A 15,541-nucleotide genomic window follows, 5' to 3' on the forward strand; every position below is an offset into this window, starting at 1 on the left:
TGTACCTGAATGTTAGTCTTTGCTCAAAAATACAATGAATAGGAATGCTGGGTCTATTGGATATTTTGCGAGATCAGGACATAAATGGCATGGAAAGGATCTATAAAACATAAACAGCAAGCTTTCATTGGAACATTGTTAGCATGAACATGTTTGGTAACATGTTTGGTTTCGCTGAATGTTGTACCCAAGACCTTCTGCGTGTAGGGCAGATGTGATGACCACCACACAATGAAACCATGAAGCAGAAGTTTGCCTACTTCAATGCTGCTCTCTTTGATATAGCCCAATGATCAAATGTCATACTTATTTTCAAAACAGGACATCCTGTAGAAAGGTGTGGTTCAACGGTATAGCGGCTAGCGCTCTGAATCCAGAGTTTTTCTTCATTTTTAATTGCAATTAGAGGGTTAAACCTTTTATGGGTATGTCAAGATTCTCGCCTCTGTGGCGCAATCGGCTAGCGCGTTCTGCTAGTAGGCGAAAAGTTGGTGGTTCGAGCCCACCCAGGGACGACTGCTCACCTTGCCAGAGCAAGCAAGAAATACAATCCCAGAAGTAACCACTGTATGTAATTATGTAAGGAAACCAGGAAATCGTTACGGCGCTGGGGCTTCCTTGGTCAAAGGGCCTGTTTAGTAAACAGGAAATGCCTACTCCTTTGTCTATGAAAAATATTTACAAGGAGAGTAAAGCCCACAAGAAGAGCCCTCAAACCCATACCTTTCTCCCTCAAGTTTACTGCTGCTACACTTTGCATTAAGAGAGGGAAAAGTATTGCTGCACATCAAGATTGTTTGCACTGTTTGCACTCCTTGTTTCTCATTTTTTTGGCAAGGGATGATTGATGTAAAGACTTGTAGCTTTGGATCACCGTTATCCGTCCAGGGAGCATTTTGCGGTTCCATGGTGTAATGGTTAGCACACTTTGAATCCAGCGATCCGAGTTCAAATCTCAGTGGAACCTTGAGTGCCCCGAGAGTAGCGTTACTCTTTTGAAAAAGTGCAGAAACATGAAGAATCTTTGGGTAAAATCTGTGCTTACCCCCTGAAAGGAGCCAACCAAAGCATACAAACTAAACAAAGCTGTTAAAATCTGGAGCTGGTTTTCTTATGACCAAGCTTATGATTCAACGCCTGGATTACAAAAGGCGTAAACGTTTCACCGCATTGCAAAAGAAACTCAAATGAAAAGCATTGATGTGTTGAAGGAATCCTTTGACTTGGAGAGACAGGACTTTTATAGGACTTATTATAAGCAAGAAATGAAACAAAGAAATGACCACTATAATCCTCTGACAGTAATCTTTGTTGAAGCCAATCAATCAGAACTTGCGAGGGGAAGAAGAAGAAGAAGAAGAAGAAGAAGAAGAAGAAGAAGAAGAAGGCGGCGGCGGCGGCGGCGACGACGAACACCTTATGCTCTCTAAACGCGGGGAAATCTCGTGGACCTCCAAGCCGTCGCTTGAGAGGCAAGGCGAGGAGGAGGAGAAGTAGGAGTAGACAAGTTGGCGCCCATCAGGGAGCTGTGGGACTTGTGGTGCAAGCGACTGCCGCTCATGTACAATCCGGGATCCAAGGTCACCGTAGACGAGAGGCTGGTTTCGTTTAGAGGTGATTTTTTTTATTTAAACAAATGGAGAAAAAAAAAGAGAAAATAATAATAATCAATAAATCAATAAATCAATAAATCAATAAATCAATAAATCAATAAATTAATAAATTAATAAATTAATAAATCAATAAATCATGAAAAGTAAATTCAAATTAAATAATATTTGTTGTTCTTGTGTTCTTGTTTTTCCTTCATTATTTTTTTTTATTTTTTTTCTTCTTCTTCTTCTTCTTCTTCTTCTTCTTCTTCTTCTTCTTCTTCTTCTTCTTCTTCTTCTTCTTCTTCTTCTTCTTCTTCTTCTTCTTCTTCCTTCTTCTTTCTTCTTCTTTCTTCGTTCTTCTTTCTTCTTTGACAGGTCGCTGCCCCTTCCCTCAAAGCCGGCGAAGTACGGAATCAAGCTGTGGGTCGCGTGCGACTCGCTGTCCAGTTACGCCTGGAAGATGCAGGTCTACACCGGGAAATCCGATAAGCGCGCGCCTCCGGAGAAGAACCTGGCCACGCGGGTCGTGCTCGATCTCACCGAGGGACTGGGAAGGGGGGCCGGGGGGGGCGCAACGTCACGTGCGACAACTTCTTCACCTCGTACGAGCTCGCCCGCAGGCTATTCTTCGAGAGGGACGGCCTCACCCTGCTGGGGACGCTGCGCGCCAACAGGAGCGAGTTCCCGCGGGAACTGGTCGACACGAAGCGCAGGGCGATCGCGTCTTCCGTCTCGTGTTCACGTTGGGCGAGACCGCGCCGGGGACCTCTTCCAACGGCTACGGCAACGAACGGAGTCCCCTCGGTCGCCTTGGTCTCCTACCTGGCGAAGAAGAGCAAGAACTTGCAGATCCTCACCACGGTGCGGCGCCACCTACGGAGACGGCAATCGCGGCGGCGGCGAGCCTCCTCCTCCGAGCAAACCGGCGGCCGTGCTGCATTACAATCGCACCAAGGGAGGCGTGGACAACCTGGACAAGGTGACAGGTACCTACAGCTGCAGGAGGAAAACCTGCCGGTGGGCCCTCGTCCTGTTCCACAACATGATCGACGTGTCCGCGTACAATGCTTTCGTCCTGTGGCGGGAGCTGAACCTGATGTGGATGGTCGGCAAACGCCACAGACGCAGACTGTTCATGGAGCAGCTGGGGAGCGCGCTCGTCGCGCCTCGTATACGCGGGAGGGAGGAGGAAGGGAGGGGGAGGGGGAGGGGGGGGGATGACCTGGCGTCATCGGGGACATCTCGGGAGAGGGGAGAAGAGAGGGGAGAGGAGAGGGGAGAGAGGGGGGGAGGAGGAGGAGGAAGAGAACCCGCTGCTGTACCCGCGAAGAGGAAGTGGTGCCGAATATGCCCCAGGAGCAAGGACACTAAAACGACGAACGTGTACCGAGGGTGCCTCGTACACGTGTGTGGCGAGTGCGCCCCCAGCTACTGCCCGCGCTGCGCTCGGACCTAAGTATCTGTCGACCTTACGATCGCTGCCGTTGCCGCCGTTGCCTTGCCGCCGCCAAAAATTTCCTGTGTTGTGTTTTTTTTATTTTTTATATTTGTCCAAGAAGCTTATACCAGGAATGGGATCCGAACCCACGAGGGCCACCGCCCGTCGGATCTTGAGTCCGAAGCCTTAACCGCTCGGCCATCCTGGTGAAAGCCTATAATGGCGTTGCTCGCTTGTAAAAGGGGTGTCGGTCGGTCGGTCGGTCGCCGCCGCCGCCACGCTACTATTTTGAATAAAGAATGCGACAACGCCGAAAAGAGAAAAATAATATATAGATATTTTTTTAAATGCTATTGTGTCAATTTTTATTTTATTTTAAATAATAAGGATGAAAAAAAAAAAAAAAAATTATGTCCTTACGATGAAGAAGTAGAGTGAAAGAGAGAGAAAGAGAAAGAGAGAGAGAGAGAGAGAGAGAAAGAGAGAGAGAGAAAGAGAGAGAGAAAGAGAGAGAGAGTAAAACGGGCGCGTGCGCAATTGCGACACCTGCAGGTCAAGCCGGGGAGGTGGCATGGCTTACTAATGATAATACTTACAGGGGGCGGTGTATCAGCGTATCGTTGTGGCCGAGCGGTTAAGGCGACGGACTCCATATCCATTGGGAGTTTACCCTGCGTTTCAAAAATGCTACTCGAACCTGTTAGTCGATATTCATTGACCAATTTTACCTCGTAGACTTTGCCTGCAATTGCTCTTCCAATCGTCCCTGGGTGGGCTCGAACCACCAACCTCCCGGTTAACAGCAGAGCGCGAATTGCGACTCTACAAGCCGCAATATCTTTTTTTTTTTTTAAAGCGAGCCAGCAACATTCGAAAGTTCAGCCCCTGTCCAATCAACTGTGTTTAATGGAGAGCGAGGGCATCAATCTTTCTACCTTTAAGCTAAATCCCCTGTACCAATGTAGCTATAAAAAAACTGGAAGTTTTTCAATCAATCGACTCTCGCCAATTTATTGCGCACTCAATATACTGCAGTTAATCTGGATATTGAGGAAAAATTGCAAGATAATGTTATTTGACATAATGCCGATGTATTTGCTTACTTTTTCAAGCACACTTGGCAATTGAACCTCGTTCAGCAGTGCCTTTCATCAGATAGTAAAGCGAGCAGACTTTCCATTGTAAAAAACAAATATGTTCTCTCACCATTAGCGACTCATTGCGCCACAGAGCCCATACATCCTTCCATGATGCTCATTTCCACAAACGCAAAACACGGTTTTCATCCAAAATGGGTCCACATCAGTCATTCCTTGCCAACAAACTGAGAATCAAAAAGTGGACTGCTTGCCATTACAACCCTTGAAATCTTGGTCATAAATTTTCTTCTGTTTGAACCGAAAGAAGAAGAATTAAACCCTCTGTAACAATGAGATTGCAACTATTTCACTCAATTCTCATCACCTGTTAAAGTCATCTCTTTATATGTACTCTACATAAATGGAAAGACTTCATCTAGTGTAAGGTTGCCAAAGCATTTACTTTGTACTGATTTTTGGAACGTTATCTTCGAGATAAGGGAGCTCAATGTCAGCATCGCTGAAATGTCCAAGGTGTCAGGGTCAAGGTAAACTCCTACCTAAGCGTAAGCAAATTTGGTCTACAAGTGGAGGAATGGGTTCTAATCCCACTCCTGACAATGGGTTTGTCCTATATTTGACCTCATTGCAAGTGTAGGGGAATGGAGATGGACATTCCACGGCCAGATAACAGAAAATCTCTCTTTGAACATTGGGGGGTTTTCTTTCTCCCTCTCTCCCTCACCGCAGGGAGCCGCTGTGACTTTGGCGATAACAGACCTTCTCCCCCACAGTCTTACAGGAGGACGCCCCGATGAAAACTATGTTTTATGTGATTATGCCATGAATGTTTGTCCGAATCAACTCCGTACACCTCATGTTTCACCTTGTGTTACGTATTTTTCCACTGTTTAAGGTTTTATATTCCCAATGCTTTAACTCGAGTGCCCATCACAGGTGAAAGAAGATGTAAAATGTATCTACCTCAAGGAATAATGTGCACAAACTGCCAAAAGTGTTTAACGTGTCGTCGCAGTAGCGCCCGCCCCTTTCGCTCCCAGCGTGCCCTGCGGCGCTAGGTGACAAAAAGACGCTCCGAGCTTGGAACGCTCTCTTCTCCTCTCTTCTCTTCTTGCTCTCTTCTTCCTTTTTTTTTGTTCAAGCCTTTGTCTATCTCTTTGAAGCCGTCTCCACGGACGAGCCTGTTTACTTTTCCTTTGTCTCAACAAAGCGTCCGCCACGTGGGTCGACAAGACTAGGCCAGCCTCATCGCCCCCCTGAACTCTGAAAACACCTGGAAACACCTGGAACTAAGCTTAAGCGCTAAACCGGACAGAGACTTTCTTTTCTACTTCGCTTCTACTATTTTTGAAGTAATCTACGCCGTTTACGTGGATCAGCGCTACGTTCTCATCTGAGTAAAGGCCGCGTGAGGAGCTAACACGCAGCTAAAGCGTTCTACCGCTAAGGAACTCCCGGACATCGCCACGCGCCACCTCGCGCCACCGCTGCCGCCCCGCGTCACGGACATCGCGGCACGCCACTGCCTTCGCCCGCCACACCGCTCCACGCGCCGCCTCGCGCCACCGCTGCCGCCCCGCGTCACGGATATCGCGGCACGCCACTGCCTTCGCCCGCCACACCGCTCCACGCCGCTGCCTCGCCACGGATCTCGTCCGCGGACAAGGACCAGCCGGACCGAGTTCTACAAAATCGTAAGCCGACTTCAGTGTGCGGTTCTTTTGTGGCGTGATTTGGGTAGAACTCAGCTGTTCCTCCTCCCTTAGCTTCTCACTTTCCCTCTTTTTGATATAGATTAGCATAGACACGTTTGATTATCAAAGGCAAAACCCTGGTTTAACATTATCTGCATGAAATCTGCTGTTAAATCTGATATAACATCACCTGTGATTTACCTGTGCGCATTTCTGCTCCGGTGCCCTTTTTGATTGCCCTTTTGATAAATAAACTACACGAAAGAGTTATTGACTATTGTTTGTTTGATTAGACTATGCGTAAGTCCCTGAATCGTGAAACACCCTTCAGACCTTTTAACGAGCGCGATTAAGGACCGTATCTTAGCTTTTTGGGTTTTACCCTGGTGCCCCGTCTTGTCTCGTTTCTGCTAAGAAATCTTCCTTAATCGTAAACTGAATACCTGTAGTTTGAGACCCTACACAAGGATGTGAATAGCCTGTTGGCTCCTGCTTCACTAAAGGTTCTATATCCATTCAATACACAGCTTTCTTGGATGCACTACTGCTGTTACGGCTCTCGACTGACATCTCAATTGCAATAGACTTTAAAACGAAGCATTAGCTTGATGTGGACTTTTAAAGGACGCAGTAGTTTGATGTGACAACAACCACATCAAACTCCTTTAAAAAGAGACAGCAGTTTGATGTGTTTTTTTACCAAAGTATAGGTACGGTCATTTGTGCTACTGTAATAACGGATCTGATTCTGTATACTCACAGTTCACATAAATAAAGTGTCAGGATGGCCGAGCGGTCTAAGGCGCCAGACTCAAGGTAAACTCCTTCCTCGCCACAGGGGATTCTGGTCTCTGAATGGAGGTGTGGGTTCAAATCCCACTCCTGACAAAAAAAAAATATTTCCTTTGGAAAGGAAGCCATTTTTACACCCTAATTTACAAGCACATGTGTGACAATGGATGAAAAATTGTCGTATTGGCTTAAGATTTCAAATGAAGTGTTACTTCCAATGATGAATTGTGATGTGATGGCCAATCTACTACGTAGATGCTGTACTGTCAAAACATTGAGTACATTCAGAGTGAACTGTATCATATGTCTTATACTGTAATTGTGACCACTCACTGAGAAATTAAAGTGACAGATTAATTTACCAGACTTAGTACTGAAAAATTCTGGGTTTTCATTATGACCTTTTTTGCCTTTTGGGCAGCCAGCCTGGCTAGCTCAGTCGGTAGAGCATGAGACTCTTAATCTCAGGGTCGTGGGTTCGAGCCCCACGTTGGGCGGAGTTGATTTTAAGCTTTATGGACTGCTTGCCATTACAACCCGTGAAATCTTGGTCATAAATTTTCTTCTGTTGGAACCGAAAGAAGAAGAATTAAACCCTCTGTAACAATGAGATTTGAACTATTTCACTCAATTCTCATCACCTGTTAAAGTCATCTCTTTATATGGACTGTACATAATTGGAAAGACTTCATCTAGTGTAAGGTTGCCAAAGCATTTACTTTGTACTGATTTTTGGAACGTTATCTTCGAGATAAGGGAGCTCAATGTCAGCATCGCTGAAATGTCCAAGGTGTCAGGGTCAAGGTAAACTCCTACCTAAGCGTAAGCAAATTTGGTCTACAAGTGGAGGAATGGGTTCTAATCCCACTCCTGACAATGGGTTTGTCCTATATTTGACCTCATTGCAAGTGTAGGGGAATGGAGATGGACATTCCACGGCCAGATAACAGAAAAACTCTCTTTGAACATTGGGGGGTTTTCTTTCTCCCTCTCTCCCTCACCGCAGGGAGCCGCTGTGACTTTGGCGATAACAGACCTTCTCCCCCACAGTCTTACAGGAGGACGCCCTGATGAAAACTATGTTTTATGTGATTATGCCATGAATGTTTGTCCGAATCAACTCCGTACACCTCATGTTTCACCTTGTGTTACGTATTTTTCCACTGTTTAAGGTTTTATATTCCCAATGCTTTAACTCGAGTGCCCATCACAGGTGAAAGAAGATGTAAAATGTATCTACCTCAAGGAATAATGTGCACAAACTGCCAAAAGTGTTTAACGTGTCGTCGCAGTAGCGCCCGCCCCTTTCGCTCCCAGCGTGCCCTGCGGCGCTAGGTGACAAAAAGACGCTCCGAGCTTGGAACGCTCTCTTCTCCTCTCTTCTCTTCTTGCTCTCTTCTTCCTTTTTTTTTGTTCAAGCCTTTGTCTATCTCTTTGAAGCCGTCTCCACGGACGAGCCTGTTTATTTTTCCTTTGTCTCAACAAAGCGTCCGCCACGTGGGTCGACAAGACTAGGCCAGCCTCATCGCCCCCCTGAACTCTGAAAACACCTGGAAACACCTGGAACTAAGCTTAAGCGCTAAACCGGACAGAGACTTTCTTTTCTACTTCGCTTCTACTATTTTTGAAGTAATCTACGCCGTTTACGTGGATCAGCGCTACGTTCTCATCTGAGTAAAGGCCGCGTGAGGAGCTAACACGCAGCTAAAGCGTTCTACCGCTAAGGAACTCCCGGACATCGCCACGCGCCACCTCGCGCCACCGCTGCCGCCCCGCGTCACGGACATCGCGGCACGCCACTGCCTTCGCCCGCCACACCGCTCCACGCGCCGCCTCGCGCCACCGCTGCCGCCCCGCGTCACGGATATCGCGGCACGCCACTGCCTTCGCCCGCCACACCGCTCCACGCCGCTGCCTCGCCACGGATCTCGTCCGCGGACAAGGACCAGCCGGACCGAGTTCTACAAAATCGTAAGCCGACTTCAGTGTGCGGTTCTTTTGTGGCGTGATTTGGGTAGAACTCAGCTGTTCCTCCTCCCTTAGCTTCTCACTTCCCTCTTTTTGATATAGATTAGCATAGACACGTTTGATTATCAAAGGCAAAACCCTGGTTTAACATTATCTGCATGAATTCTGCCTTTAAATCTGATATAACATCACCTGTGATTTACCTGTGCGCATTTCTGCTCCGGTGCCCTTTTTGATTGCCCTTTTGATAAATAAACTACACGAAAGAGTTATTGACTATTGTTTGTTTGATTAGACTATGCGTAAGTCCCTGAATCGTGAAACACCCTTCAAACCTTTTAACGAGCGTGATTAAGGACCGTATCTTAGCTTTTTGGGTTTTACCCTGGTGCCCCGTCTTGTCTCGTTTCTGCTAAGAAATCTTCCTTAATCGTAAACTGAATACCTGTAGTTTGAGACCCTACACAAGGATGTGAATAGCCTGTTGGCTCCTGCTTCACTAAAGGTTCTATATCCATTCAATACACAGCTTTCTTGGATGCACTACTGCTGTTACGGCTCTCGACTGACATCTCAATTGCAATAGACTTTAAAAAAAAGCATTAGCTTGATGTGGACTTTTAAAGGACGCAGTAGTTTGATGTAACAACAACCACATCAAACTCCTTTAAAAAGAGACAGCAGTTTGATGTGTTTTTTTACCAAAGTATAGGTACGGTCATTTGTGCTACTGTAATAACGGATCTGATTCTGTATACTCACAGTTCACACAAACTAACCCTTTAAGCGCCAAAGTCGCAGAAATGCGACTTTACCGTACAAGGAAATTTATGAAATAATAGTAGAAAATGAATAACTTCAGTCATTGGTCGGTTCGGTGCAACTTCCTCTTATTAGCCAGGTATGATCCAGGGCAGATCCGGTAAGGAAAAAATGGCTGGAGGAAGTACACGTGGCATGCAATTTACAGCAGATTCTGACTCTGAAGGGTATTATCTCCCCGAGAGTGACGATGGATTTCCAAGTGGAGATGAAGGGACTTCGAAACAACGGACAGGTGCAAAGGACAGACGGAGGCAAGGAACCAGTGGAACCAGTGGCTGTAGTAAAACTTGCCCGGTGGATGAGAGCTGGGACATGCTGAGAGAGGTCGAGGTATTTGAGGCATGGATCAAACCTTTTGAAGACCCAGTTGGCTACACAGGAGAGATGGATCTGACGGATGCTAATCCATTTGATATTCTGTCACTCTTTCTGACCGATCAGTTTTGGACTTTCATTACTGATGAGACAAATAGATATGCACATCAGTGTATGGCACCTATGATTCTGAAGCCACATTCAAGATTTCTTGAGTGGTATGATGTATCAGTCACCGAAATGAAAGCTTTCTTCGCTTTGCATCTCTCCATGGGCCTTGTTGAGAAACCTGAAATCGAGGATTACTGGGGAACATTTTGGCTTACACAAACGCCTGGATTTGGAAATGTAATGTCAAGAAACAGATTTGAAATCATTCTTTCGTTCTTTCATTTTGTCAACAATAATGATTATGTGAGAACAGGCGAGCCCGGGCACGATAAACTGTTCAAAGTCCGCCCAATAATAGATTTGATTATTCCCAAATTTGCAGCAGTTTACAGTCCAATCAAGGAGCTTTCTTTAGATGAAATGACAATAGCTTTCAAGGGGAGATCTTCACTAAAATGTTACTCTCCGAATAAACCTGACAAATATGGCTATAGAGTGTATGCCCTGAGTGAAAGCTGTTCAGGGTATGTTTTGCGCTGGTCAATGCACACTGGACAGTACAAAAATAATGCAAGCAACATCAGTGCAACACACGCAGTTGTCCGTGAGTTGGTTTCTCCCTTTACGGGCAAAGGACACGAGATTTACATGGACAGTTACTATACCTCGCCTGTAATTGCAAATGAATTAGCAGATTTGGAAACTGGACTGTGTGGGACGGTAAGGATTACCAGGTTGGGGATGCCAAAATGCCTTGGTAAAAGTGTCTTACAGCTGAAAAAAGGAGATGACCCAGTTTTTTGCAGAAAGGGAAAACTCCTGGCTTGTGCTTGGCACGATACTAAACGTCTCACCATGTTGTCCACAGTCCATGGAAATGATTGTGTTCAGAGGAGGATCCGATCCAAGACAGATGACACTGGCTTCCGTGACATCAAAAGACCTGTATGTGTCGACCAGTACAACGCCTACATGGGTGGAGTGGACACTGCTGACCAGAGGATGAAGACATACCTCTTTCCACACAGGTCCCGGAAATGGTATCATCGCATATTCAATGCCATTATAAGCATAAGTATTGTCAACTCACACATCATATACACCAAATCCACTCCAGGCCCACACAAACCTTTAAAGGTTTACATTCAGAACATTATTGATGCATTACTGGCTGATCACTCCAAAAAACAAGAAAGGCGCTCAAGACCGGAGGGTGAAATGCCACAGAGACTCACAGAGCGTCATTGGCTTTGTCAAGCAGAGGGACGTCCAGACTGCGCCGTGTGCTCTGACCGCTCTCGTACCAAAGGCAGGCGGCAAACAAAGTACAGGTGCCGTCAGTGTGGCGTTGGCCTCTGTGCGGTTCCATGCAACGAGAGATACCATACGCTAAAAAACTTTAAATGCTGTCATTTGGATATGTAAAAGTGCAGGGTACCTTGACCCTGGATGGACATCTTTTCTGTGATGGCTCTCTCCTTTCTTCACTGCTTTCTCCACAACCTGCCTGGCACCAATGATGGATGTATAAGTTGGAAAAATAAAAAAAATGAAAAAAATACATAATAAATACCGTGTTTGTCATCATTTGGTCAGAACTTGTAATCAGGGCCCGAGTTTGAAGATGTGAGCAAAAGGGGTGAAAATGGGTTAAAATGTGAAAAAACACCAAAATGAGCAAAATGAAATAATCCCCCATCATCAGTGCACAGTTTGCCCCCAGAAAAGCACTCCCCTGGGGCCTGGAGGTGATCTGACCACCAGAATATAGTACCATATACCCCTGCTGGACTTAGAAAAAAAACCGAGCTTCCAGCCAATAGTACACTATACCCGAGGGACTCTGTCGTTTTTCGGCAATAGTACACTATACCCGAGGGACTCTGTCGTTTTTCGGCAATAGTACACTATACCCGAGGGACTCTGTCGTTTTTCGGCAATAGTACACTATACCCATCGACTCTGTCGTTTTTCCGGGCCGTAGTACGAAGTTGTGAGCAAAAGGGGTGAAAATGGGTTAAAATGTGAAAAAACACCAAAATGAGCTAAATGAAATAATCCCCCATCATCAGTGCACTGTTTGACCCCAGAAAAGCACTCCCCTGGGGCCTGGAGGTGATCTGACCACCAGAATATAGTACCATATACCCCTGCTGGACTTAGAAAAAAAACCGAGCTTCCAGCCAATAGTACACTATACCCGAGGGACTCTGTCGTTTTTCGGCAATAGTACACTATACCCGAGGGACTCTGTCGTTTTTCGGCAATAGTACACTATACCCGAGGGACTCTGTCGTTTTTCGGCAATAGTACACTATACCCGAGGGACTCTGTCGTTTTTCGGCAATAGTACACTATACCCATCGACTCTGTCGTTTTTCCGGGCCGTAGTACGAAGTTGTGAGCAAAAGGGGTGAAAATGGGTTAAAATGTGAAAAAACACCAAAATGAGCTAAATGAAATAATCCCCCATCATCAGTGCACTGTTTGACCCCAGAAAAGCACTCCCCTGGGGCCTGGAGGTGATCTGACCTTCAGAGTATAGCACCATATGCCCCTGAGGGACTTAGAGTAAAAACCGAAATAGTACACTATACTCGAAAAATTTCAAAGTGTGGTTAAGAGTACCAAGGGCACGGGCTTCCATGTCAGAGTACCAAGGGCACGGGCTTCCAGGCGGCTGCCCCTAAGGGGTTTAGCCCGCGAGGGGGTGCTTAAGGGTGGGTCCCCGGGTTCGGAGGGAGAGCCTGGTCCCCGGTGGTCATCCCCGGAGTCCCGGAGCCCAGGACCCGGGGAAGAGTGTGCCCGGGTCGGGGCTGAGTCTGGTGGAGTGGGGGGGTGGCCCTGGAGGTGCTCCAGGGGCTCCAGGGGTTCCAGGGGGTGCTCAGTGGGGGCCATGCCCAGCCAGAGTTGCCCTTCCCCGGGGTGAGTCTGGAGGAGTGGGGGGTGGCTCTGGAGGTGCTCCGGGGGTTCCAGGGGGTGCTCGGCGGAGGCCATGCCCAGCCAGAGTGGCCCTTCCCCGGGCAGAGTCTGGGGAGAGTGGGGGGTGGCTCTGGAGGTGCTCCCGGGGCTCCAGGGGTTCCAGGGGGTGCTCAGTGGAGGCCATGCCCAGCCAGAGTGTCCCTTCCCCGGGGTGAGTCTGGGGAGAGTGGGGGGTGGCTCTGGGGGTGCTCCGGGGGCTCCAGGGGGTGCTCGGCGGAGGCCATGCCCAGCCAGAGTGTCCCTTCCCCGCGGTGAGTCTGGAGGAGTGGGGGGTGGCTCTGGAGGTGCTCCGGGGGCTCCAGGGGGTGCTTGGTGGAGACCATGCCCAGCCAGAGTGGCCCTTCCCCGGGGTGAGTCTGGGGAGAGTGGGGGGTGGCTCTGGAGGAGCTCCAGGGGTTCCAGGGGGTGCTCGGCGGAGGCCATGCACAGCCAGAGTGGCCCTTCCCCGGGCATAGTCTGGGGAGAGTGGGGGGTGGCTCTGGAGGTGCTCCGGGGGCTCCAGGGGGTGCTCAGTGGAGGCCATGCCCAGCCAGAGTGGCCCTTCCCCGGGGTGAGTCTGGAGGAGTGGGGGGTGGCTTTGGAGGGGCTCCAGGGGTTCCAGGGGGTGCTCGGCGGAGGCCATGCCCAGCCAGAGTGGCCCTTCCCCGGGCATAGTCTGGGGAGAGTGGGGGGTGGCTCTGGAGGTGCTCCGGGGGCTCCAGGGGGTGCTCAGTGGAGGCCATGCCCAGCCAGAGTGGCCCTTCCCCGGGCATAGTCTGGGGAGAGTGGGGGGTGAATCTGGAGGTGCTCCGGGGGCTCCAGGGGGTGCTCAGTGGAGGCCATGCCCAGCCAGAGTTGCCCTTCCCCGGGCAGAGTCTGGAGGAGTGGGGGGTGGCTCTGGAGGTGCTCCGGGGGCTCCAGGGGTTCCAGGGGGTGCTCAGTGGGGGCCATGCCCAGCCAGAGTGGCCCTTCCCCGGGCAAAGTCTGGAGGAGTTGGGGGTGGCTCTGGAGGGGTTCCAGGGGGTGCTCGGCGGAGGCCATGCCCAGCCAGAGTGGCCCTTCCCCGGGCATAGTCTGGGGAGAGTGAAGGGGGTGGCTCTGGAGGTGCTCCGGGGGCTCCAGGGGGTGCTCAGTGGAGGCCATGCCCAGCCAGAGTGGCCCTTCCCCGGGGTGAGTCTGGAGGAGTGGGGGGTGGCTCTGGAGGAGCTCCAGGGGTTCCAGGGGGTGCTCGGCGGAGGCCATGCCCAGCCAGAGTGGCCCTTCCCCGGGCATAGTCTGGGGAGAGTGGGGGGTGGCTCTGGAGGTGCTCCGGGGGCTCCAGGGGGTGCTCAGTGGAGGCCATGCCCAGCCAGAGTGGCCCTTCCCCGGGCATAGTCTGGGGAGAGTGGGGGGTGGCTTTGGAGGTGCTCCGGGGGCTCCAGGGGGTGCTCAGTGGAGGCCATGCCCAGCCAGAGTGTCCCTTCCCCGGGCAGAGTCTGGAGGAGTGGGGGGTGGCTGTGGAGGTGCTCCGGGGGCTCCAGGGGGTGCTCGGCGGAGGCCATGCCCAGCCAGAGTGGCCCTTCCCCGGGCATAGTCTGGGGAGAGTGGGGGGTGGCTCTGGAGGTGCTCCGGGGGCTCCAGGGGGTGCTCAGTGGAGGCCATGCCCAGCCAGAGTGTCCCTTCCCCGGGGTGAGTCTGGAGGAGTGGGGGGTGACTCTGGAGGTGCTCCGGGGGGCTCCAGGGGGTGCTTGGTGGAGGCCATGCCCAGCCAGAGTGGCCCTTCCCCGGGCAGAGTCTGGGGAGAGTGGGGGGGTGGCTCTGGGGGTGCTCCGGGGGCTCCAGGGGGTGCTCGGCGGAGGCCATGCCCAGCCAGAGTGGACCTTCCCCGGGGTGAGTCTGGGGAGAGTGGGGGGTGGCTCTGGAGGGTCTCCGGGGGCTCCAGGGGCTGCTCGGCGGAGGCCATGCCCAGCCAGAGTGTCCCTTCCCCGGGGTGAGTCTGGAGGAGTGGGGGGTGGCTCTGGAGGGTCTCCGGGGGCTCCAGGGGCTCCAGGGGGTGCTCAGCGGAGGCCATGCCCAGCCAGAGTGGCCCTTCCCCGGGGTGAGTCTGGGGAGAGTGGGGGGTGGCTCTGGAGGTGCTCCGGGGGCTCCAGGGGGTGCTCAGTGGAGGCCATGCCCAGCCAGAGTGGCCCTTCCCCGGGGTGAGTTTGGAGGAGTGGGGGGTGGCTCTGGAGGAGCTCCAGGGGTTCCAGGGGGTGCTCGGCGGAGGCCATGCCCAGCCAGAGTGGCCCTTCCCCGGGCATAGTCTGGGGAGAGTGGGGGGTGGCTCTGGAGGTGCTCAGGGGGCTCCAGGGGGTGCTCAGTGGGGGCCATGCCCAGCCAGAGTTGCCCTTCCCCGGGGTGAGTCTGGAGGAGTGGGGGGTGGCTCTGGAGGTGCTCCGGGGGTTCCAGGGGGTGCTCGGCGGAGGCCATGCCCAGCCAGAGTGGCCCTTCCCCGGGCAGAGTCTGGGGAGAGTGGGGGGTGGCTCTGGAGGTGCTCCCGGGGCTCCAGGGGTTCCAGGGGGTGCTCAGTGGAGGCCATGCCCAGCCAGAGTGTCCCTTCCCCGGGGTGAGTCTGGGGAGAGTGGGGGGTGGCTCTGGGGGTGCTCCGGGGGCTCCAGGGGGTGCTCGGCGGAGGCCATGCCCAGCCAGAGTGTCCCTTCCCCGGGGTGAGTCTGGAGGAGTGGGGGGTGGCTCTGGAGGTGCTCCGGGGGCTCCAGGGGGTGC

At 51.0% G+C, this 15,541-nt stretch overlaps 3 non-coding genes across 3 annotated transcripts; 2 read left to right on the forward strand and 1 right to left on the reverse strand.

Annotated features, from left to right (window-relative positions):
* Nucleotides 1-3,158: 3,158 nt before the first annotated feature.
* On the reverse strand, nucleotides 3,159-3,241 carry trnal-caa (transfer RNA leucine (anticodon CAA)). The gene has a single exon. It is a non-coding gene; the product is annotated as a tRNA-Leu (tRNA).
* Nucleotides 3,242-6,605: 3,364 nt separating this feature from the next.
* trnal-caa (transfer RNA leucine (anticodon CAA)) lies at nucleotides 6,606-6,715 on the forward strand. The gene is made up of 2 exons: nucleotides 6,606-6,643; nucleotides 6,670-6,715. It is a non-coding gene; the product is annotated as a tRNA-Leu (tRNA).
* A 328-nt stretch (nucleotides 6,716-7,043) lies between these two features.
* trnak-cuu (transfer RNA lysine (anticodon CUU)) lies at nucleotides 7,044-7,116 on the forward strand. The gene has a single exon. It is a non-coding gene; the product is annotated as a tRNA-Lys (tRNA).
* The last annotated feature ends 8,425 nt before the right edge of the window (nucleotides 7,117-15,541 follow it).

This window comes from Eucyclogobius newberryi, unplaced genomic scaffold (assembly GCF_026437365.1).
Source record: "Eucyclogobius newberryi isolate DKJ021-1_F unplaced genomic scaffold, fEucNew1.0.hap1 SCAF_29, whole genome shotgun sequence".
In the NCBI taxonomy this organism is placed as follows: domain Eukaryota; kingdom Metazoa; phylum Chordata; class Actinopteri; order Gobiiformes; family Gobiidae; genus Eucyclogobius; species Eucyclogobius newberryi.